At 38.8% G+C, this 24,774-nt stretch overlaps 1 long non-coding RNA gene across 1 annotated transcript in view; it reads left to right on the top strand.

The window, feature by feature from the left end:
* The window catches only part of LOC125107685 (uncharacterized), a 196,520-nt gene that overhangs the window by 48,395 nt on the left and 123,351 nt on the right, over nt 1-24,774 (top strand). Inside the window, exon 2 of the long non-coding RNA XR_007129635.1 lies at nt 16,294-16,428. This is a non-coding gene — a long non-coding RNA (uncharacterized LOC125107685). The remainder of the gene's footprint in view (nt 1-16,293; nt 16,429-24,774) is intronic.

Below are 24,774 nucleotides of genomic sequence, written 5' to 3'. Positions count from 1 at the left end.
CACCACAGTGCCTAGAACTAGCGGGGTAGTGGTGAAAAGTCCTTTTCATACTAGATTGGAGCGTGATGCTTTTACAGAATACTTTGGCATTATGCCTTCTGGGAGGCAGAATGATAAACCCACAGAGGTCTACCTCCTAATGCCCAGCACCTGTGAATATGCTGTTACAGGGCAAAATGGAATTGTGGTTGCAGATGGAATTGAAGTTGCTAATCAGCTGACCTTAAAGGGATGATTCTGGAGGATCCAGGTGGGCCCAGTATCATCCCCGGGACCTTAAAAGTAGAAAAGGGAGAAGAGGTCAGTGATACAATGTAGGAAGAGTTTATATCGCTTGTTCTGAAGACAGAGAAATGAGGTCTCCAGAAACTGGAAAAGGTAAAAAAACAGATTCTTGCTCCGAGCCTCCATGAAGGGACATGATGTTGCTGACACAGTGATGGTATCCCAGTGAGACCTGTGCCAAACTTCCAAGTTATAGAGCAGTAAGATCATACATTTGTGTTGTTTTAAGCCACTAAATTCATGGTAATACGTTATAGTGGTGGTGGGAAACTCATACAGCTAGACTTTGAGAAGCCATTAAAAAGTGTGTGGGCTGAGAGAGCAGGCCATGAGCCACCTAATTAAAGTCACTTTTAAACATCCCTACTCAACTTTCCTGTTTCTTGCTTGCCCTGGCATATTCATCTGGAAAAACCAAAGTCCCACTAAAATCCTATTCTCCTTTGCTTCATGTCTTCGCCCCCATGGCTGTATATTGCTGGAGAAAAACCCACAACCGCACTGGCTGGACTCCTTTACACCCATGATCATGAAATCTCAAAAGGCATCTGAAGGCTGCCCTGTAGCCATGCTGCATTTGTGTAGTCCGTTATTCTCCCAGTCTCTCAGGTAGCCAGTTTATTTTTGTCTTCTCTCCAGTTACCTCTGACACCTCCTCCTTGGGCCCTACTCTCAACCATGAACTGGCTAGCTTTTCACTGGAAAAGCTGAAGCATTGGAAGTGAACTTCCATCTCCCACACTGCGTTTTCCCGCCATCTGCCTGTGTGCTCCTATACCCACCCTGTGTTCTGAATCCTTTTCCCTCTTGCTGACTCAGTAATTTGCTCCAGTCCTTGTTCCGCCTGCTCCTTCATCCACAACCTTTCCCTTAATGGTGAATTATTCTTGCTGTTATACAGATATATTTTCAGCATCTTAAAAAAGTCTTAACCCCACTTCTTTGTTCAGCTGTATCCCCAGTTGTTGTTCACCTTGAGAATGAAACCTAGCTAAGGAGTTGACTATACTCACTGTCCTGATTCTGTTCTAAACAGGTGTTTCTCTTCACTGCACCATTCCATAGAAGTGACTGATAGATAGGTGCTGAGTTCTCCAAATTCAGTGGTCCTCTCTCCATCCTCCTCCTATTTATTTGTCAGCAGCATTTAACATAATCCTTCACTCATTGCTTCTTGAATTTTCTTCACTGCCTTAACAGGCATTATTCCCTGTTTTCCTTCAATGACAACCTTTGGCTCCTTTGCTTGGTTCCCTTTATTTCCCCAGTCTCTGAATCTCTATGTATTTGAAGCCTTTCCTGAATTAAAACTTTGCATGGGAGTCTAAAGTGAATCTTAAATTAACATGCTCAAAACAGATCTATTCTAATGTGCTCCTCTTCTGGTCTTCACCATTTGCTCAGGGAAAGATTTCACTGTTATATGCCATGTCCAGTTCCTTAACAAATCCTGAAAGCTCTAATTTCAAAATATACACAGTAGCTGCCCAAACTCTTCCTCTCAAAAGCTTTTTAACTGTTCACTGCTGTTTTCCTAGTGCCTAGAATAGAGCCTGGCACACAGTAGATACTAAAGAGATTTATTGAATGAATAAATAAGTTGAATGAGCCTGAAGTTCAGAATATAAGGATGTTATTAGGTATATGCTAAAAAGGTGTGAGAATTTTCATAGTCGTGAAATTAATTTAAAATTTAAAATATTTATTGAGCCTTATGTATAGTAATTAAAAATTCTAAGCCTCTTATATGTCCATTAATAGGATTTGCTTCAGTGAATGATGATGAACATCTGTAATTTCATCTCCTCAGTAGCTCTATTCTCATAGGACCTGCCTTTGCTTATTCAAATGGCTGCTATGGGAGTTGCCATATTCTAGTAGCTAGTTGACACAGGGGTGAATATTAAGTAATGAACATCTTCCCTGAGATTTTGAACTTTGTACTCTGAAAATTATGTAGTCCGTACAATTAGAGCAATGTTTCTTGCTGTGTGGAGAAAATCCATGCTAGAGTAAAAGAGCATAAAGTAGACCCAAGAAACAGAAGTCTCAAGCTCTTGGGGTTTCTGGTTCTAATTTTTCCTGAGGTTCCATTGCATCCTTGCTCTTTCCTCAATTATTCACCCTTTCCTTAGTTTCCACAATCTGATTAGCTTCCTCTTTTGTTTGAGCCCACTTATATTTGGGTTCTGTAGCTTGAAGTCAAAGGCACAAACAGCATAGTACAGTGTAGGTACTGGAAAGGAAGATGCATAACAATATTCGTGGATGTAGTAAAGACTCCATGATAGAATAGAAAAGCAAGTTGTAAATAAAGATGATCCTGTTAGTAAGAGTATATATTTCTTTTTAGAAATGCATTTAGAAAAGAAGGGAAGGATATATGTATGCTAAAATGTAGTTATGGGTGGTGAGATTTCTGAGGACTCTTTTTTTTAAAATGTCTCCTGTTTTTTCTTAAATTTTCTACAGTGAACATTATAACAGTCATAAATCTTTTACTACAGAAAAAAAATAAGCAAAACTTCCTCTTACCCAATTTATTATCCTGGTATTTTCACTCAAAATACATTCTATGTAGGAGAGAAAATGGGGAAATTCAGCAAAAATTTTTCTGGGGCTTGACCCATTTACCCTTTTGAATGCTTTAGTAAGTTGATATCCATCACACACCTCCCCCAGCACCACTACCAATTTACTGTGAAAAACTCAATTAAAAGTGCAGTTAGAACCTAAATCCTCTGAAATGCTCTACTTTTTTACTCCTTTTTGGATTGGAAGTCTACTTAATCATAATCTACTTAATCATAATTAAAGAGAGTATTATTTTTTCATGTTTCAGGTTGGGTTTTAAGTACAGGAAAAAAATCAAGGGAACAATTATTCATTGAGCATCTACAATGTGAGAGGCCATGCTAGTTTTGTAGGGAATCTAAAGAAGTATAGTTCGGCCCTCAAGAAGCTTAAAGGCCGGGGTGCCTGGGTGGCTCAGTGGGTTAAGTCCTCTGTCTTCGGCTCAGGTCATGATCTCAGGGTCCTGGGATGGAGCCCCTCATCGGGCTCTCTGCTCAGCAGGGAGCCTGCCTTCCCCCCTCTCTCTCTGCCTGCCTCTCTGCCTACTTGTGATCTCTCTCTGTGTCAAATAAATAAATAAAATCTTAAAAAAGAAGAAGAAGAAGCTTAAAGACTGCATGGATTATAATAGGGAATTGCTTAAAAAGACAGCCTCTTCAATAAATGGTGTTGGGAAAATTGGACAGCCACATGCAGAAAAATGAAATTGGATCATTTCCTTACACCACACACGAAAATAGACTCAAAATGGATGAAGGATCTCAATGTGAGAAAGGAATCCATCAAAATCCTTGAGGAGAACACAGGCAGCAACCTCTTCGACCTCAGCCGCAGCAACATCTTCCTAGGAACTTCGCCAAAGGCAAGGGAAGCAAGGGCAAAAATGAACTATTGGGATTTTATCAAGATCAAAAGCTTTTGCACAGCAAAGGAAACAGTTAATAAAACCAAAAGACAACTGACAGAATGGGAGAAGATATTTGCAAATGACATATCAGATAAAGGGCTAGTGTCCAAAATCTATAAAGAACTTAGCAAACTCAACACCCAAAGAACAAATAATCCAATCAAGAAATGGGCAGAGGACATGAACAGACATTTCTGCAAAGACGACATCCAGATGGCCAACAGACACATGAAAAAGTGCTCCACATCACTTGGCATCAGGGAAATACAAATCAAAACCACAATGAGATATCACCTCACACCAGTCAGAATGGCTAAAATTACCAAGTCAGGAAATGACAGATGCTGGCGAGGATGCGGAGAAAGGGGAACCCTCCTACACTGTTGGTGGGAATGCAAGCTGGTGCAACCACTCTGGAAAACAGCATGGAGGTTCCTCAAAATGTTGAAAATAGAACTACCCTATGACCCAGCAATTGCACTGCTGGGCATCTACCCTAAAGATACAAACGTAGTGATCCGAAGGGGCACGTGCACCCAAATGTTTATAGCAGCAATGTCTACAATAGCCAAACTATGGAAAGAACCTAGATGTCCATCAACAGACAAATGGATAAAGAAGATGTGGTATATATACACAATGGAATACTATGCAGCCATCAAAAGAAATGAAATCTTGCCATTTGTGACGACGTGGATGGAACTAGAGGGTATCATGCTTAGCGAAATAAGTCAATTGGAGAAAGACAACTATCATATGATCTCCCTGATATGAGGGAGAGGAGATGCAACATGGGGGGTTAAGGGGGTAGGAGAAGAGTAAATGAAACAAGATGGGATTGGGAGGGAGACAAACCATAAGTGACTCTTAATCTCACAAAACAAACTGAGGGTTGATGGGGGGAGGGAGGTTGGGAGGGGGGGTGGGATTATGGACATTGGGGAGGATATGTGCTATGGTGAGTGCTGTGAAGTGTGTAAACCTGGCGATTCACAGACCTGTACCCCTGGGGATAAAAATATATTATATGTTTATAAAAAATAAAATTTAAAAAAAATAAAAAATAAAACACTGTATATAAAAAAAATACAACTACATGCCAGACAGTGAATCCCAAGTAACCTACAAATATCAGGTCTTCAGAAGCAGAGAAACAGCATTTCTGGGCAGGAATGGTCAGAAAGCTTTATAGAAGAAGTTAGTTTCAAGCAGGACATAGAAGAGAGGACATTCCAGGTTGGTGTGTGTGAGTTTATGAGTGTGTGGGTGTATAGGGAGCATTGGAGTGAGCACAGATGAGCATGTGTGAATAGAACAGAACATTTTGGAGGGGACAGAGAATAGACCACTTCAAATGGAGCCAAGGGATTTTGGGTCAGATTGTAGAAGGCCTTTTATAGAAATATAAATATATTTAATTTTAGCTGTTCAGAATTACAGACCATAGCTTTTAGTTCACATACCAACCCAATTAGCAGTGGCAATCTGGAATGCTTTGAGAGGGATCGTGAGGCAATTCTTGGGGGGATAAAAAAGCACCAGTATTGATGAATGGTGTCTATCCTGGGTGTGAGGAGTAAGAGTAGCATCAGGTGTGATATATTGGACCCTACTGAAGACAATAGGAAGCCGAGCCTTGGCTTTTTTCTCATTTTAACACACTGAGCCACCCAGGTGCCCCTATTATTCTCATTTTGCCTGGTTTCTTAATGTTGATCCATGCTCACAGAGTGAACTTTTAATTTCCATGCATGTTTGCCCATGCAGGTATAAATATGAAGCTAGAGTTTGTATTAAGTTTCTAAGATATATTCATATTCCGTATAGCTGCAGCATATTTTTACAGTTGCACAATAAGTTAGCAAACCAGCCGCTCTGACCAAAAATTCTTGTGAAAGGTCAGAAGGTAAATAATGAGCCTTCTGATTATAATTTAACTTTCTATGTAGTTTGGCTACAGATACAAGATATGCTAAACATGCTAGATGAGTATGTCCAGTTATGTGAGTTGTTTTTTTTCATTATAAACATGTACATTGGCATTCTGATGTCTTTCTCTGGCTCATGCATGTTTTAGTGAGCATGAGTAAATCTGTGACTAGTCAAGGCAGGTCTCCAATGCCTGGAAGTGAAAGGCTGGATCTAGGCAGCCTTCCCTTGGAGGACATAGATTCTTTGCAATTTCCAGAAGGCTGTCTGTTCCCTACTGATTTTAGTTAACTACTCTGGCTCTATTAGTTACCCTTTAAATATCTTTATTATGCAATATTTGACATATACAAAAGAATGCAGTAACATAACAAAAAATAAACAGCCATGACCCTCCTTCCCAACTAAAAAAAAAATGTATTACTTGAATCATGTGCTTTTCTTCTCCTGCCTCTAAGAGGCAGCCATTTTTCTTTAAGTCATGGTTATCATTCTGTTGATAATTTCATCACATACATATATAACAGTGTATTTTTGCTTGTTTTGAGCTTTATTAAAATGGTGTCATACTGTTTGTATGCCTTTCCCTTATGCTACCTTTTTAAGATACAGTCGTGTTGTCCATGTAGCTCCAGTGTATTTTCACCACTGTATGATACAAACTTTTGTGACTATCTCACTTTTTACCTTTCTGTTTTTTATTCTACTTTTTGTTTGTTTGTTTGTTTTACATTGCAAAAACTCTCCTATAGGAGGATTTTCTGCTGTGTCTTCTCTCTTGTGCCCTGTGTAAGAGTTTCTCTAAGGTATACATCTGGGAGTGGAAATTCTGGGTCATAAGGTATGTGGATATTCACCTTTTATGAGATAATGTAAAATTGTTCTTCAAAGTGGTTGTCACCATTTTATAGTCCTGTTACTGTTTATAAAACTTTGTCTTAAGGTTTTAGGGCAGGGACATGACCTAACAAAGTGGCATTTTAAGAAGAGACACCTGACATTTATGTGATGGATAGAGTTGAAGGATACTTAAGTTGGGAAATCCAATAAAAACCCATTGAATTAGTCCAAATTTGAATTAAGATCCTAATTTAAAGGGTAAGCAATGGGTTTGGTTGACCAATTATTTGGTCATTGTATTTGGTTATTAAAGTGAAAAAAAAATTAAAAAATAATTCCAGCATCATTAGCTTGAGACAGAATTTATTATTCAAACATTAAAAATATATTGAGAACCAACTACATGTCAAGTTGTATATTAAGCAACAGTAATACGAAGTTGAAATACAGAGACCTTTTCTTCAGTTAAGGGAGAAACATTAAGTTATGATCATTTATAGGATAGCATTATCACTATAATAATGGGGAATAGAACAAAGGGATCTTAGAAGTGCAGAGAAGGGTCACCTAATCCACTCTGGTGGGAGACTTCTGGGGGAGGGGATCTCTAAGCATTCCAGTTTTGAGAAGCTGGAATGATCCAGAAGACACAACAGAAAAGGCATTTTAGGCCAAGAATACAAATTAAAGGCAAGGATGGCCTTTTGCTGTATTTGAGAAACTGTTGGCATATAGGGGAACTTTTATTTATGGAAAGATTGTAGCGGTAGGCAGGAGCTGAATCCTGCTGTGCTGAGGAGTTTGGACTTTATGACAAGGCAGTGGGAGGCCTTCAGAATTCTAGCTCTGTATTTATACTCAGCTCCCCAGGTGTTTTGCCCATCTTCTGCTTTTGAGTGTGGCCCATCAGTTTACACTTGCAGTTTGTGCTAGTCACATTTTCTAGTTCCTACTACTAAAGGAATCCTACAAGAGCCTTCCTGGCTGAGACATTAAGGTCTTTATATCTTTATAGCCATTAATACTATATATATAGCTTACTACCCCCGATGTTATCCACCTCCTTGTCTGTTTCCAACTTACTTCCTTAACTAGACCATTGTATGCCTCTTGAGCCTGACTGCATTATGACCATACAATTCCTCATACAAACTGGGCCTCTCTTGAGAGTGAAGGTGGTATTTATAGTTATTTGTGGCAACAAGGATAAATCAGGATTGTCTTTAGGGAAAGTAGTGACCTATGACCACCTCAGATTCATCTATAATGCTTTATCTTGTCTTTTGTGTGTTTGTGTCCTATAAGCGATTTGCCCCCCAACTCTTTTTTAAAAAAGATTTTATTTATTTGGCAGAGAGAGACACAGCGAGAGAGGGAACACAACCAGGGGGAGTGAGAGAGGGAGAAGCAGGCTTCCTGCTCGGCAGGATCCCAGGACCCTGGGATCGTGCCCTGAGCTGAAGGCAGATGCCTAACAACTGAGCCATCCAGGCACCCCCCCCCAACTTTGTCTTAATGGCACATTTTGGATATTTCCTTAGTTGGGCAATTTTCGTTGTTTAAACTCTTCTGTTCGTTTGGGATTTGCATTGGATCTTCTTGATGTCTTTGAAGTGTCTGGGATCTACTCTCACTTGGTCCTGGCTATCAGACTGGGAGACCAAGGCAATGAGAGGGCCAGACCTGGAAGATGAGTGTGCTCTTGAGAAAGTAAATGCCTTCATTAAAGTGGGTGGTGTTTTTGTATAACTTCTAGGTCCAGGGCTCCCTACCTGTCACTTCAGATACCTTATCTCATAACTAGGTTTTGTTATTATATCCATTTGGCTGTTCAGAGAGGTTAAACAACTTTCCTGAAATCCTATTGCCAGGAAGGGTATGAGCCCCCAATTTTTCCCATGCTCATACCTTTCCATTCTAATACCCACGGTGATTTGTTTTAAAAAGGCAGCTAAGGTGTTTGAAAGGCCATCGAGTCCAACAGGCAACGATTGAATCCAGAGAACGTGATGCCAGGAGATGCCTAGGGCTCTGAGAAATGTCAGAGGTCCTTTCAGTGGGATGGATGGAAGGGCATGGATGAGCCTTGGAGGTCCAGGCAGAAAGGAATCATGATTAACTTAAGTTGCTCTCCCACAAGGCTGAGTTTACAACAGAAATTGATGAATGAGTTTACTACATTTTAATGCAATTTACCTTGAATGTGCATATAATGTACTATTTATAAGATATAGGTAACTAAAAAGGTGTGCAGGCAAAATTTCTCCAGGCTTCATTATTAGATTACATTATAAAAGATACTAATTGCGTAATATTCAAAACCCTCTGGTTAATTGTCCCCAATTTCTAAATCCCCTGCAAAGTTTTCTCCCCACCAGCTTTCTGGGAGCCCTCAAAGAATGTGTTTAGAGATAAATATCCTCACCTGGGACCTACAGCCTGTCTGGCATGCCTCTGCCAGGTGTCCTCTCAGGACATTCTCCCTGGTCTCCAGGGTTTCACGACTCCGTGAACCTCCCTGTTGGGCACCACCATTGAGTCCTGCGGATTGATTTCCAAGTGGGCGTAGGGATCTACTAGGGCCCCCCATGAGCTCCAAGTCCCACCTCATCCAAAGCAGTCTACTTTTATCCAGTTCATAAGAGTTCTATGACTCTTAGAACTCATAAGAGTTCTATGACAACATAAGTTCTATGTTGATTTTACTAAAAAAGAATTTGAACTTTGTTGTTTTTGTTGTTTAAATTTGAACTTCTAACAGATGTTTGAAGACTATTTCTCCAGAGCCTCCCTGGTGCCAGGACTCTGCTCCATTCCATGGAAAAGTGGCAAGGGGTCATTTTCCTGCTCAATGTAGAACTTTGTCACCTGGCAAATGAGGTAGTGCTATTCAGACTCTGAGTGTCACAACATTGCTTATTAAAATAATTTCTGCCATTCTGGCTTCCAGTTCCTTTCTCCAGAGGTGTCAGACCTGACCTGCGGGGCATACTGGGAACAAACACCCTGCTTTTCTCTGTCAGAGTCCTTAGTTGCTACTAATTGAAATTTAGTATGATCAGAAAAGGAATTGATTGAATTTAAGATTTCCCAGAAGGCCAGAAACCAGGTTGGGAGGCCCTGGCCAGGACCAATGCCCAGAATCACATTGAAGAACTGGTCTGGTGGAAAGAGCTCTATTGCTTCTGCCAGGCACATACATATTGCTGGTTCTGGGTCTTGGCTGGTATGTGACCTTGACCACCCCTCCTCTGGAAACTGATTTACCTGCTGCCATTCTTACCAGAATGGACCCCAGATGGCGCTTGTTTCTCTGCAACACATGCTTCTGATTCAAAATCTTGCTCAGGTGTGTGTGATTGTCAAGGCCTATGTTAGGGCCCAGTGTCCTAGCAGCAAAGGAGGTGGGCAATTCTCCAAATGCAGGAAGCATGTTCGATTGCACTGAGAAGTTCAGAAAAAGTGGGCCTCAGCTGAGCTTCCAGCCAACAGCCAGAATCCGCTTCCTGGCTGTGTAAGTCATTTGGAAATATGTTCCAGATGAATTCCTGGATCCTTCTCATCACCAGATTTGCTTGAGTCACTGCTACTGTCTATACTGATATCTTTGTTATCAAGAACAAATAGCAGGTTATATGTGACCCTGAGCTCAGCCTCCATGTTGCATGGTTCATAGAAGGGTTCTCATTGTTTGTTGTTGTTTTCTCATCAGATGCTGTGTGTTCCTTGCTAAGGAATGTGAATCTAGCACTCTGCGCTTTCACTTTTGTTCTTTTTCCTCTGCTGCCCTCTAGGGGCCCCATTTAGATCTTTGATGTGCCAGCCAAGAAACTTAACTGCCTGGTGGGAACTATACTAAACATTTCACGTACACCTACTCCTTTATTCCTGACAATTTTCTGAGATGGGTACTACTTTTAGTGTCCTAAGAAAACAAATGTCAGAATCAAATAGCTTGTTCAAAGTATCCTATAATGACACAAACTGGCATTTGAACCAAGGCAGTCTTGGTCTATAGTCTTATGTGCTGCTCTATTCCCCCTCTGGTGTGGCAGAGTAGATTCGTTAGGCATCTATGGGAAACTTGTTTATTTCCATAGCTTTGCTTTGTAATATGGATTTTTACCTCTTGTCTGGATTACAGTACTAGAGGCCTTACTGGTTTCCCTGTTGTTAGTATCTTCCCACCAAATAATCTATTCTTGACATAGTAAACTGAAGGATCTTTTAAAAAGTGATAAAATGCATTCATTTCTTTTTACCTCTTCTCTCTACTAGAAGAACCCGTCTTACCAAGAGGTAGATTAGTCAACTAAGCAAATGGGGATTCAAATCTGCTAGGACCCTAAAACCACAATCTAAAATGGAGTCTATTGATATGTGGTTATAACACTTAATAAACAATGTTTATTTCTGAGTAATTTTAGTATTTATCTTGTTCACCATCATACTTATCCTGTGAGGAAGGAAACACAGCTTCTCTCTTTTATGAACAAAATTCTACCAGTGCTCTGGCTTAGAGTCACACAATAAATGTGGTACAGGGTTGGCACTGTTACTTAGAATAGAATTGTGACTCCTAAAACCTAAATGGTTTTCAAAGTGTGAATGAGGGGCATACGTGGAGTCCTTTAAATATAATCTGAAACAGAAGGTTACTGTGTAAAACAGATAAAGCTGCTCAGGTTGAATAGGGGGCAGTAACTCTAGGGGGTATGTACTTGGCCATTTGCAGACACTTTGGAAGCACAGCAGAAAAACCTCTTGAGTACAGCTTCAGAAACTCCTGGAAAGCATGTGTGGTGAAGAGCCTTTTTCAGTGATGGAGCTAGGGATCAAGAAGTTGCCAACCCCAAACCCATAATCAATATTTATACTTATCTTCAACGTTTCAGTTCCTTTCTTTATCTCTCAATATTCTAGTTTTCTGTGTCACATGAAAAAAAGAGAAATGTTGAAATTCACACAGTTACTCTTACGACCTCACCTATAGAACTGTGGCACCTCCCAGCCGAGACCTCCAGCTTTGCTCCTTCTGTTTTCCACTTCATGTTGAGCCTGAAGAGACTTTACTGAGATTTAAGCTCCCTTGTCTGGTGGGTGGGAATGGGAGGAGGGGATGCCAATGAGGAGGTGGTTTACCAAGTTTATGTTGAGGCCGGTCTTTTCTGGAATCAGAGCTGTGTACCTGCTGTTCTGTCAGCTGATTCGTAAAAAGTGCAGAGAGTCAAGAAAGGCAGCAAGATACTCAATAAGGGTTCTTGGATGAAAATACCATTTCTCAAGCTCTTGTTTTTTCCAGTTCTTGTTGCTGAGCACAAAATCACCATATTTAGCTTCAGTGTGAATCTAGATCATGGGGGGAGATGATTTTAGATGGATTCCCTTATGATTCCCTTAAGTTTAAGTAAATTTTTGTCTGCCTATTTTTGTTGTTTTAAAAAGACTCCAGGGTGATTCTGATGCAAGCAGCACTGGCCCGTGGGTTTAGTAGGGAAATTTGAATTAAGTAGTATTAACATTATTTCCCATATTATTCTTTTAATATGGGTCATTTGGATTCCTCCCAAGTTTTGTTTTGTTCAGCTTTCCTTTTTTGGGAAAAACATAGATAAACTTGAGACCTGTGGGGAAAACCAAATTGTTATGATCACATTGGCCCTGAGGATTGAACTATTTCTAGATTCATCTATTCTGACAGAAATAGTAATTTATTCTTGTTCTTTTGTGTAATCTATCCCAAATACATTCACCTGCTGTGCCATATCTCCCTCTTCATTTTCCACTAGGAGCTTTAAAAACCTGTAGTTATAAATCTCCTATCTCCTAGACTGATGCATGGCTCATTCCTGGCTCTGCCTTCCAGCATTGGAAGAAAAAATTGATTATCTTTGTGATAATATAATAATGCCCACCTCTGACATCCCTGCTTCATGGTGACATTGGTAAGGAAATAACTTGGCTGGGGGGAAAATACACATGGCCTGTACTGAAAGTCTCAGAAAATTTGAAATGTTGAGGCAGCTGAAGACAAGGTCTTACAAATGTAGCATTGTGAAGAATTTTTGAAAGCCTTAGTGAAACAATTGTTTTTAGTGTTTCACTACATTTATGAATCTGTAGCACTTCAGTGGAAAATATGATGCTGTGAGAGGCAGCTATGAGGGTGGGCTGGGGTAGAATGTTGGGTTATCTCTAAAGACACTTATACTCTACTCATAAATGTACTTCCCAGATATTACACTTCACCTTTCCAGACCATAGGGCTTCTTAGACACCTAGTCTGATTTAGAGGCAGCCCCTCAAGGGATCACTGAGACTTATGAAGTTTAATCAGTAGGACCTAACTGGGTAGCTTTATAGACAGAAGCTCAGATTTAGTTATCAATGTTAATAGGTTGATCCTTTCATTAATGTCAGCTAACACAACATAGCCTAATGTTTGAAAATTCTACTTTGTGCTCAGTTAAGTTTTCTTCCACCCAGTCAAGTGTGACCTAGTTTCCCATTCTGTACATATTTGCTGTTCTTGTAAATCACATGAAGGCAAGAAGATTGGTCCAGAAAGTTCTAAACCGTTCAGAGTTCAGCATCAGATTTCCAGGCTTGTCCATTTATGATTCTGTTGTTGGTTCTGACCCACCCAGTTGCCAGAGGAGGTAGAAATGTTTTCAGCATTCAGGTCAACAAACTCACTACAGGGACAGGAGTTCTAAATGTATGAAAGATACAAATAGTGGATACACCAAGGGAGGAGAAATTACATTCCTATCTAGATCCTGGAGTTGTCAGACATGCATTAATTTGAAAAATATTTAGTGTGTTCTGCCTGCCAGAGTTGAGAAATGAGTAAGATTAATGTGTTAAAATGTTGACTTTAAAACATTGAAAAATCTACATCTTGTGTCCTTGTGTACACTTCCCTTTAAAGGGGTAAGTTTGTAGAAAGTTAGAATGAATGGTCCCAGAGTGGGACAGCCAGATACCTCCCTATTAAAGGCAGCCTTTGGCTGTTTCTTTTGGGGAACTATTAAAGCAGTTCATGTCTCTTCTCTCTGGAATCTTTCTCCCTCTTTGCTGACTCCGGCTCAATGGGCCAATCTTAACGTACCAGTTCATAAAATTGGAATAATAGCACCTACTTTGTAGAGTCATTGTGAGGAGTAGAAATTGTTAGATGTCATAAATAGAAATAGGATGAGGATCCCAAATGCCCTTTGTCTTAGGTTGGGTTCTCTAGAAGCTGAGCCAGAGACAGATCCAGGCCAAGTGACTCATTGAGAGAGTGCTATTCAGGAAAAACCTGTAACACCTCCAGGGAGGCAAAACTGGTATAGACAAGTTGCTCATCAAGGATATAGTCACGAGTAAATTCTATTGTTGGCCTGAACAGTGGGGAACTCTGACCATAAATGGTACAGCAGAATTACCATGATTTGGGGCCACCTGGGCTTTTGTGGCCAACTGGCCATACTGTATGTATGTATGTATGGCCAACTGGCCATACCGTCAGCCATTGGCTGGTGGGAGTGGTAGGGGTAGGTGGTGGTTGTGTTGGTGCTGGGGTAACCACCCAGGTGTATGTAAGGTGACTTCTATCAGCCAAGGGCCATTCTCAGGTACTTTTAACCTCTACTCCTGAAATGGAAACCCCTAAGGACTGTGTCCCTGAGGACCCCATTCTGTCCTTATTACTTACTCATCTGATATCCAGTGAGAAGTTATCTTTGAGCCCCCCTTTGAGTAGTGTGTGTGTGAAACAAAAGCAGTGTGTTTCAAGATTCTAGCACAGTGCTAGGCAGACAGGGGATCTATAGATGCCAGCTTTTCTTTTGTCTTCCCTTGTCCCTAGAACTGTCTCTCATTTTAGATAATTGCTGCTAAAGAATCCTCCTTCCAAGTCATGCCAGCGGTGAAAAAAATAGAAGAGACTGTAATCCAAGCAGTTGGCACATAGTACATAATAAGTGTTGGGTACTTTCCTTCCTTCATTCCTTCCCCTTCATCTTTGTCTCAGGATCTTTGTTTCAGGATCATTTATGTGTTTGAATTTCTTAAGGTATAGAAGAACTTGTTTTTGTCAGTTATATTGGACAATATCAATAATAATCACCATAAATACTAAGATCCAAGTGAATTTGGAGTCATAACCATTTGGGGGAACATATTTGCAGAAAATAGCCAAAGTTTATCTTTTTAAAAACCTTTATTTTATTTCTGATTCTTTTAAAACATGTATAGTAGACACTATCACCCAATTTGGTACTTAAGTATCTGTAAAAAGTTTTCTGTACTGTTTTAAGACACTCTTAAGGGGAAAGACTTTCTGTTGTAACCCTTGACCATCCCATGCCTTCTGCCCCAGCCTGCAGTTAACTGTCAGAAGCAAAGAAAGTGCTTAATTAACACTTGTTATCTTGATCAAGTAGATTAGTATGCAAATTAAGACCTCCATAAATCAACTGAAAATAATCCCTTAAAAAAGAAACCACGTGAGGAATTTCTTCTAAAATTTTGTGCCAGAAATTAGCAATAACTAGTAATATTTTAAATGCTTCCGTGTTTTTGCCTAGTAATTATGCTTCTATGAATGTGTCCTTAAAAAATTGGAACAAATTCCTATGTCCATTAAAAGAATTAAATCTGGGCGCCTGGGTGGCTCAGTGGGTTGAGCCGCTGCCTTCGGCTCGGGTCATGATCCCAGGGTCCTGGGATCGAGTCCCGCATCGGGCTCGCTGCTCAGCGGGAAGCCTGCTTCCCTTCCTCTCTCTCTGCCTGCCTCTCTGCCTACTTGTGATCTCTCTCTGTTAAATGGATGAATAAAATCTTAAAAAAAAAAAAAAGAATTAAATCATTACATTCAGAGGCCATTAAGCAAGAAGGAGATAGATGTATGTTCTATATAATACATAGAAAATTTTTGTGTTAGTATTTAGTTGTGAGGTAGAGATTAAAAAATTAAACTTTTCTTTTAGCTGAGTCAGCAGTCCTAACACTATTTGTTAAATAGACTGAATTTTTCCTACTAAATTGAAAATGTTAATTTTGCTGTATATCAAGTTACCATAGATAACTGGATCTTTTTCTGGATGCTACTGATTGTCTCTTCCTTCAGTGGTATCACAGTAATCTGATCACAGTACCTTTGTAGATAGTCTTAATAGCTATATAGCAAGTGTTCCACCCTGCCTGGCTCAGTTTTCTTCTTTATGAAAATTTACAGGCAATCTTCTACATTTATTTTTATATTTACTTACAGCTTTTATCTGGTTTAAAAAAAACTAAAAATATTTTAGTATGATTGAAATTGCATTAAAATGAATTTGGGCAGAATTGCTAACTTTATAAAAATTTCTTTCTGTTCACTGTCCCTCCATTTAATCTTACAGGTTTCCTATACTCCAACCCTGTTTGGGGGGGGATAGGCTATTTATTTTCTGACTGGTTAATGCCACTATAAAGAAAAAGTATTTATTTGCATTTATTTTATATATGAAGTCACTTAATAAACTTGTATTCTGATTTTTAAGTGTTGTAATTCTTCAGCTCTGTTGGAAAATTTCTGTGGTTTCTTTAACTCTTAGATACAGAAAGGATATAGTAAATGAAAAACCTTCCTACAACCAAGTTCAAATTAGTTTCACTCTTATTCTTTATTAATCACCATTCCTAAAGCACCTTTCCACCCTCTGAGGGAAGAAAGGAAAGCAACATATAAGCACTGTGTGACCAAGTCCTCTGGCTCTCACTCCATCTAGGACAGCATGACCACCAAACTCCTGAACTGGAAATTCCCATGGTCAGTGGAGAAAAAATCTAGCAGCTGATGCATGAGGACCCACAGCCTGGCAAGTTCTCTTTGTATCCTATCATGTGAATAGAAGCCAAGGAAGGTAGGTTTATTTAAATTTTATGGGACTGATTTAAATTGTTAGATAAGGTACCTGGAGGCCAGCCTCAACCATCCCCATTCTCCTTTCTCCTGGGTTAAAATCAGGATTACAGTGGCCTGGTCCTGATGGTTATACATTCTGCAAAATAGCTTCACAAAACTGTAGTTTCTAAATAGGTTTGCAAAAAGAGAAATGTAAATTTATTCAGTGTAGCTGGTTCAACAATTTTGTGAATTAATTTTGAAAGGAGGACCTTGATTTTATTTCTTACATGCTTTATACAAGGGGGAAGGACAAGGGGAGACTCATTAATGGTTTCTAGCCAAGAAATGAACTAGCATGTGGAATTTTCTGTGACCCTTCATGACCCTTCTCTCTCAGTAACCTCTATGTTGAAATTTTGGCCCTTTGTCCCATCAGCACATGTAGTTCCCCTCTATCATTTCTGTTCATCCATCACATGGATTTCAGTGAACAGTCAAGAATTACCCTCCATACACACACTTCCACCATTGCCCACCAGCAAAGAGTGTAGAGATGGAGTGATTTTGTAAGTATTTAAAACTGTATTGAAATAAACTCAAATGCCTGCATCAACTTTTTTTAAAGAGAAATAGATGATAAAATTTTCTGAAGCACTTAACACACGTGGGCCCCTTTGAGGCAAAGTTCCTAGTGATTCAGTCACACTGTTCACAGCTTAGAATTCTGTAGCATACATCTCTGCTGGATATACATGTTTCAGTTATTTGTTTGTTCTCTAAAAAATAAAATTCTGGCTTTGACTCATAATGGCTATATAGCAACACCTGTTTTGTTATTAAGCATTTTGAGCAGATAGACAACTGGTATTTCTCTACCATGCTATCTCAGCAGAGGCTGATAGATGAAATCGCCCTTCTTTACTGAGAGATCCTGTTGCCCTCTGGCCCACTATGTGGGATTATGTTTTAGTACCAATTTGGAGAAGTTATATTTCTTAATTAATACACGCCTGTCACTTTTATTTTTTTATTAAAAACTAATACGTCATTATTAAAGACATTTCAAAAATCAAGAATATAAAAGTAATGACAGTGCCCTTAGCAAACACTAAGATTCTCCACTGTACCATCTCTGCATCTGTGTCAAATAGTATTAGTTATAAAAATATCAGCCCAAGAGTGAATATTCTTGTTTTATTTTATGTTTCTATTACTAATGATGAATATAAGTTGTATATGCTTATTGATTAGTTATAACTAATAAGTACAATTGTTTTTATTTTCCCTTTCATATTTATTTAATTTTGCATTTATTTGTATCTCCCACCTACCCAACTTTTTTTCTGTGGAGTTTTTGGTCAAGTAATATAAGCTTATAATACAGTAAGGTACTGTTTTTAGTATTTTCAGCAAGCATTTCCACAATTTGATCCTAGTCTCATGATTTTTCAGTTTCTGTATTGAAGTTTTATATTTTCATATAGTGTGATCTTTCATTTTTTCCCTTATGTCTTTCATCATTTCTAAGCTTAGTAAATCCCTTTGCCTCTAGACATTTGGTATTCATTTTACTTTTTTCAACTAATTTCTGTTGTTTGATTTTTTGTGTTTACTTACTTAATTTATCTAAAATTTATTTTGGTGTGTGAAATGAAATGAGATTCTAAATAGCTTTTATTTTTCCAAAGTGCTAATTGATGACTCAGATAGCACTATTGACTAAAGCTTCACTTGCTCATTGATTAATGGGGTCTCCTTTATTGAATACCATGGTGCTATATTTAATAGGTTCTAGTTCTGATGCATAATTCTGTTTATTTTTAACCCAGTAATACATATTTATTTCAGAGGCTACAGAACATATTTTAATAGGTTATATCTGATAGGATTAGTCCAGTCTTAATTTTCGTACTAGCTTTATTATCTCATTTCTGTTACTTTCCAGATTAATTTTAGCATAGTTTAGTTATATATATGTGTGTTTATTATTGAAATTTTGACAGGAATTATTTAGAATATATAAATTTATTTTAGAAGAACTGTTGTCTTTACTATAGTCAAAGAAGAAAAGCTTCTTAATCTTTCAGACTCAACAAATAGCCATAATATATGCTAGGACTTATCAGAGTATAAGGAACGGTTTAGAAACGGAAAATGCAAGCAGGTTGATTACTGTAGTAAATAACTAGACACTTTATGGTGTTTTGTTATTGTTCCTTCTGTCATTCAGGCTTTGTTCCTTCTGTCATTCTTCTTCTCCTTTTCAGAAAATTTTTCCAATCCATTAAGATCCAGTCCATACATAACTCTTTGTTGGTCTTCAAAGACCCTGGCAGTCACTTCCTTCTCTTTAACCTTAAGTACTTGTTTATATTTCTCTGATCAGCTTGTCTCTTTGAGTTGTAGCTACTTGCATATGCTTCTATCCTTCACTAAACCGAAGTCCTTGAGTGCAGGCATCTTTGCTTTTCATCGTTATAAACTGAGTGCTAACTATTGAGTATAGACTTCAGTAGTGTTTATTGAATGAGTAGATAAATGAGTAAAAGAAAAATTTTATTGCACAAACATTTCTATCAGGAAAATACTAAAATAAGGATTTCTCGGAAAATTTTGATATGTTTCAAACATTCTGAAGCCATTTAATAGAACCTGGTGAAACTCAAATATTAGATCTGGTTGTGTGCATGTGTATATGTCTGGTAGACACAATTTCCTCCTAAGATTTCAATATGACGTATGTGGGTTAGTTGGCTCATCACTTTTGTTATCCAAATAATTCTTAGCTTTAGAAAGCATCACTATAAAGCACACAGCAGCCAATAGGTAAACTTTATGAGCTGGACCGAAATGTCATTGCCAGGCTGGACTTTCCCAGGTGGAAGACCCATGTGCTAAATAGAAACTGCAGTGTCTACCTGTGAAAAACATTTACATGTCAGCAGAATTGACGTTATATGCGGATGGGGTTGATAATTCTCTACAGGGTATTTACTGCCTCCAAAAAATTTGTCCCTATCCACCTGCAAAGGAGCCAAATACTTTCATCATTGCATTATTCTTTTAAGAGTGTTAAAACAAATTAAATCATAATGATGTAGAGCACTAAATTAGGCATGTATTGGATTATATATGTTTTTTAAACCACTTAGTACTAATGGCCACCCCACCCTCAAACATATTCCAGATCCTTTTTAAAAGAAAATTCTATTGTGTATTCCATATTCACAACCTTACCCATGAACACAATCCTGATTCAAACTCTTCCTCAACACAAGCTTGTTATCCACTGCTGCTTCACGTCTTGGACTAGATCTTTGGTTCCATTTACCTGGTTGTAGCCTTGGCTCTATTTTCTCAGTCTTTCTGGTTCTCTACTTCCTAAAGATTTAAATTGTCTCTGGCCATTGTAGATAAATATCATATCCACTGTCTTTAGGCCTGGGAAATTTTGTGCCCTGTAGGAGATAGAGCTTCTTCTGGATTATTCCGGCACAAGTAGGAATTAAACCCTACAAGGGGTCTCTGACCATTAATCAGGGGAAATATGACTACAGGTGGGTGGTTTAAAGGAGACCAGCTCTTTGGAATAATGTTAAATATTGTATATTTATGGCATCACAATCAAGTCAGGACCAACCACATCACATTAAGGAATGCTGTGTTATTCTAGGGTTCTATTATTCAGCATGACATTTTGTTTCTAACAATGAATGGTTAGCTCCATTGTACTTCAGTACATATCCGAGGAATGTGGGGAACCCACCAAAATGTATTTTATCAAAAGACTGTTATTTATAAGAAGTCTATGTAGAGCAGCTTGTCAGAAATGGTGCACTAAGAAAATGACTGTTAATACAGTACTAATTATTAATATTGACTTGTTTATTATTTATAAAATGCTTTACATATTATTATTTGGTCTCCCTGATTCTAACCTTGGTCTATTAAAATATGTTCTCAACAAAATATACACAAAAGTGTATATGTATACAAAATATACACAAAAGATGGTATATCACTCTTCCGCTCTAGACCCTGCAGTGACTTCCCAAGTACCTCTCCCTGGGATTGAAAATCCAGATCCGTAGGATGAGGTTGACAGTTCTCTGTGATACTTACTCTCTCCCCCAAATCCTCCCAGTCTTCCTATAAAAGGGTCTCAAATGCTTACCATTAGTATTGCCTGTTTAGTTCAGGGTCATTGGAACCAATTAAGTCAGATGATTTGAACGTGTGCACAGGCCTCATGATCTCCTTTCTTTTACTGCTCAGATTTCTTCCTACTTCCCAGAGCATTCAGTCTAGCCAAACCGGCCTCCTTGAACTTCTTCTAGCACTGTACTTCTGGGATGAACCCCACTTGGTCCTGATCTATGATGTTTTGTCTGTATTGTCACATTCAACTTGTTAAAGTTTTGTTAAGGATTTTTACATCTCTGGTTCTGGGGTATATTTGTCTTTAGTTTTATTACTGTCTTTGCCTGGTTTCAGTATTCGACTAATGCTAGTCTCAGAAAATGAGTTGGTAAGTATTTCTTCCTCTTCAGTTTTCTAGAAGAGTTTGTTTAGATATTCTGTCTCGTTTGCTTAAGTGTTTGGTAGAATTAACCAGTCACTTTTCCTTGTGGAAAAGATTTTCATTCAATTTCTTTGACATGCAGTAGTTAAAAATAGATTGGGGAGGGTATATGTTGTAATGAGCACTGGGTATTACATAAAACTGATGAATCACAGACCTGTACCCCTGAAAAAAATTTTTTCTACTTTTGCTTTTTTATTTTAGAGTAAAAAGAAAAAAAGAAAGAAATCTTTAAAAAGGCAGAAAAAAGTAGATTTAATTTCTTAATAGATACAGGGCTATTAAAAATGTAGTTCTTCCTTCCTGAATGAGCTGTTGTAGCTCATGTTATTCAGTACATTTGTGCATTTTATTAAAGTTGTTGAGTTACTAGCATAAAGTTCTTCAGGATATTTATTTTATTTTATTTTTTTAGAGAGAGAGAATACATGCAGATCTGCAATAAGGACAGAGAGATAAGCAGGAGTTGATGATGGTGGGTCATACACTATAGTTGGGCTTTGTTCTAAGTATAATGAGAAGCCATTTGGGGTGTTGAAATCAGGGAGGTAATGATATCCAACTTACTTTTAAGGCTATCTCTGGTGAATCTATGGAAAGTAGGCTGTGGCAGAGCAAGAAAGGAAGCAATAAAACCAGTCAGGAGTCTGTTGCAGTAGAGCAGGCATAAGAAGAAGGTTGAACCTGAAGTCTCTAGAGGAAGTGGTAGGATGTGGAATTGGTAGAGTTGACATACTTGCTACTGAGCTGGATGTACAGTGTGAGGAATTTGGTAGCCTACATGATTCCTAAGGTTTTGGCCAAAGCAACTGATCAATAGTGCTACCATATCCTGAAACAGAGGACAACTGTGGAAGGACTAGTCATGGGCTGAATTGTGTCTTTCCTCAACCCCACTTCCTGTTTTGAAAGCCAAATCCCAGTATGACTGTCTTTGGAGACAGGGACTTTAAGGAAGAATTTAAGGTTAAATGAAATCACAAAAGTGGGGCTGTAGTCCAATAGTACTTGTGTCCTTATAAGAGAAGGAAGACAAGAGGGATATGTGTACATAGAGAAAAGGTGTGTGATGGCACAGCAGGAAGGTGGTCACTTGCAAGTCAAGGAGAAGAATCTCAGGAGAAACCAACCATGCTGGCACCTTAAACTGCTAGTTTCCAGAACTGTAAGAAAGCAAATTTCTGTTGTTTAAGCTTCCCAGGCTGTGTATTTCATTGTGGCAGCAATTCTATCCTAGAAACCTAGCATACAATACAGAAATGAAGAAGATAGTTGGGGGAAATATCAAATTCTCTATTAGACATGTGGAGTTTGAAATGTCTATTAGACTTCCAAGCAGAGACCCTGAGTAGGCAGGTGAATATCAGGGACGAGATGGAAACTGGAGATGTAATGAAAAGATTTAGCATAAGCATGGTATTTATTATAGGGAGAACACATATTACCCGGTTTCTATATTCCTCCATCAGTGTTATAGTCCTGACTTCTCATTGTTTTTGGAGTCCCTCTTCCCTAGAAGGAGGACTGGCATAACTTGATTGGTGAGTTTCGGAGAAAAAACCAAGCTTCATTAATTTTCTTGTATCTTTTTGGGATGTCTGCCTTCAGAGAGTATAAATTTTCTAATCTTCCAGGCTATTTTTCAAGATGCAACTTGCACTGGGAGAAGCCTGTGGTTATACAAATGTTCCTATGAGTGAATGAGATAGTCAGCAAAATATTAGCAAGTCTAGTTACCTGGTGATTCAAGGGGAAAAATAGTTCTACAGAGTTCCAGGCAGAAGGACAAGGACCACCACATGCAATAGTTGTAACAGAATTGAGCTTTGCCTGGAATTATATTCTGCAGTATAAGTATTTCAATAATCAGTAATAGAAGTGACATTTTGACCTTTCTTTGATGCTATACTTACACTAAAATTGATTGTGAACTTTAGAGTTCTCTAGATAAGGTCACTATCTAATGGATACCAATAGAGAAAATCATAGGGTCAAACATAGAAACTTGGGGCTTTCCAACAATTAGATGGTGAGATAGGAATCATTAAAGGACATTGAAAGTTAAGGCTAGAAGAAACCGGGAGAGTGTAATGCTGGAAACCAAGTGAAGAAAATATTTTAAGAAGGAAAGAACAGTCATCTGTTTCAAAAGCTGCTGGTTTGTTGACCTAAGTGAGGTTTTATGAAATTGGTGGTATGACCATCTCCTCTCTTTCTGGTTAATTTCGTGAAAAGAAGAAAAAAGGCATAACTCCAGCTGGTTTCACTGGAGGCTGGATATCAGCATAGACTCCTACATTCAATCACTTAGTTAAACATCTCCCTTAAGGAGGGTGACCAGCCATCCTGGCTTGTAGATCAGGGAATGAGCAGTTTCCTGCTATGCAGGATTTTCATTGCTGACATAGGAAAATCTGAGGTAAACTGGAATGAGTTGGTTAGCCTGTCTTCAAGTAACACTCCCTGCAAACACGCAGTTATACCCATAATCATACCACTGTGGCTACTTATCTTGCACCTCTCAAGGTAAGCTATTTCACTGAGAATGTATGTTCTTCTTAGTGGTGATGTAGAGGATTGGGGGGAAAGAAAAAGGAAAATTGCTGACCTGTCCAGTCACAGATAAGAACACTAGCAACAAGCCTACTTCCAATTTTGTAAGATAAAGACCCTGGTCTCTTGATGTAAGGTGATGGTAGGGAGGTAGATGAGAGTGCACGATTCCATAGGATATGGTTTCTCCTTAAACATGGGGGAGGTTTTTTAGGCATATAAGTAAATGGTAATCCATTATCAAAGTAGGGAATTTGAAGAATAGGAGATTTGTGAGAGAAGAATGATGATTTTTGTTTTGGACATGTAAGGCTTGGAGAGCCTAGGGGCCACTAGAAAGTGTGGTGCAATATAGTGTAGTTCTTAGGGGCATGGACTTGATTGAGCCTTCCTGCCTGGATTCAAATCCTACCTCTTCACTCATGATTAGCTCTGGGACTTTGAATAGACTTAATCTACTGCACCTCAGCTTTCTCATATATAAAATGAGTGGAATAATGGTGGCTCTGCCTCATAAGGTGATGGTGAGGAACAGTTTCTGACACATAGTAAGCGATAGCTACTCCTCATAGACTGAAGGAGCTGGATCTATGGGAAAAGAGCTAATTAAACAAAACAAAACAAAAGAAAACTGAGCTGGCAATACACCAGTAAGGACACTGAGAAATGAGATGCCCAAAAGAGATGAACAGGGCAGGTGGGAGATTGAAGAGAGAGTGAGAGAGAAAGAGGGAGTGTGTGTGTGTGTGTGTGTGTGTGTGTGTGTAGGAGGGATAATAGTGGAAGGGCAGTTAGATGATATATAAAACTTTAAGGTTGATTGTTTAAAAGAGTATATTGTATCATGGTAATACATGATTTATTTGTTTCTTGTCTCAATTTTCATTTGGAGTTTTTATCAATTAGCTGTTTCTTCAAAACAAACCTTGTCAAAACTTATTTTTTCTGCTCATAAATTGCTATGTTTTAGCAGTTTGGACAGGGCTCAGCTGGATGATTAGTTTGTTGGTCTGCCTGGGGTCACTGTTCTTACTGCAGTCATCTGGCAGGACAACCATTCCTGGAGGGCCTCCCTCACGTGTCTTGAATTTGGGTCTAGTTTTTGCCTGAGGATGGTCTCTTACCCTCATGGAGGCTGGCCCAGGATTCCTTATGTGGTGGTCTCAGGGCAGCAAGAGCCTGAGAGCAAAAGCTTAAAGGCATTTTAAAGCCAAGGGTCTGAAGTCA

Source organism: Lutra lutra, chromosome 8, assembly GCF_902655055.1.
Source record: "Lutra lutra chromosome 8, mLutLut1.2, whole genome shotgun sequence".
In the NCBI taxonomy this organism is placed as follows: domain Eukaryota; kingdom Metazoa; phylum Chordata; class Mammalia; order Carnivora; family Mustelidae; genus Lutra; species Lutra lutra.
This window is presented reverse-complemented; position numbering and strand designations above follow the sequence as displayed.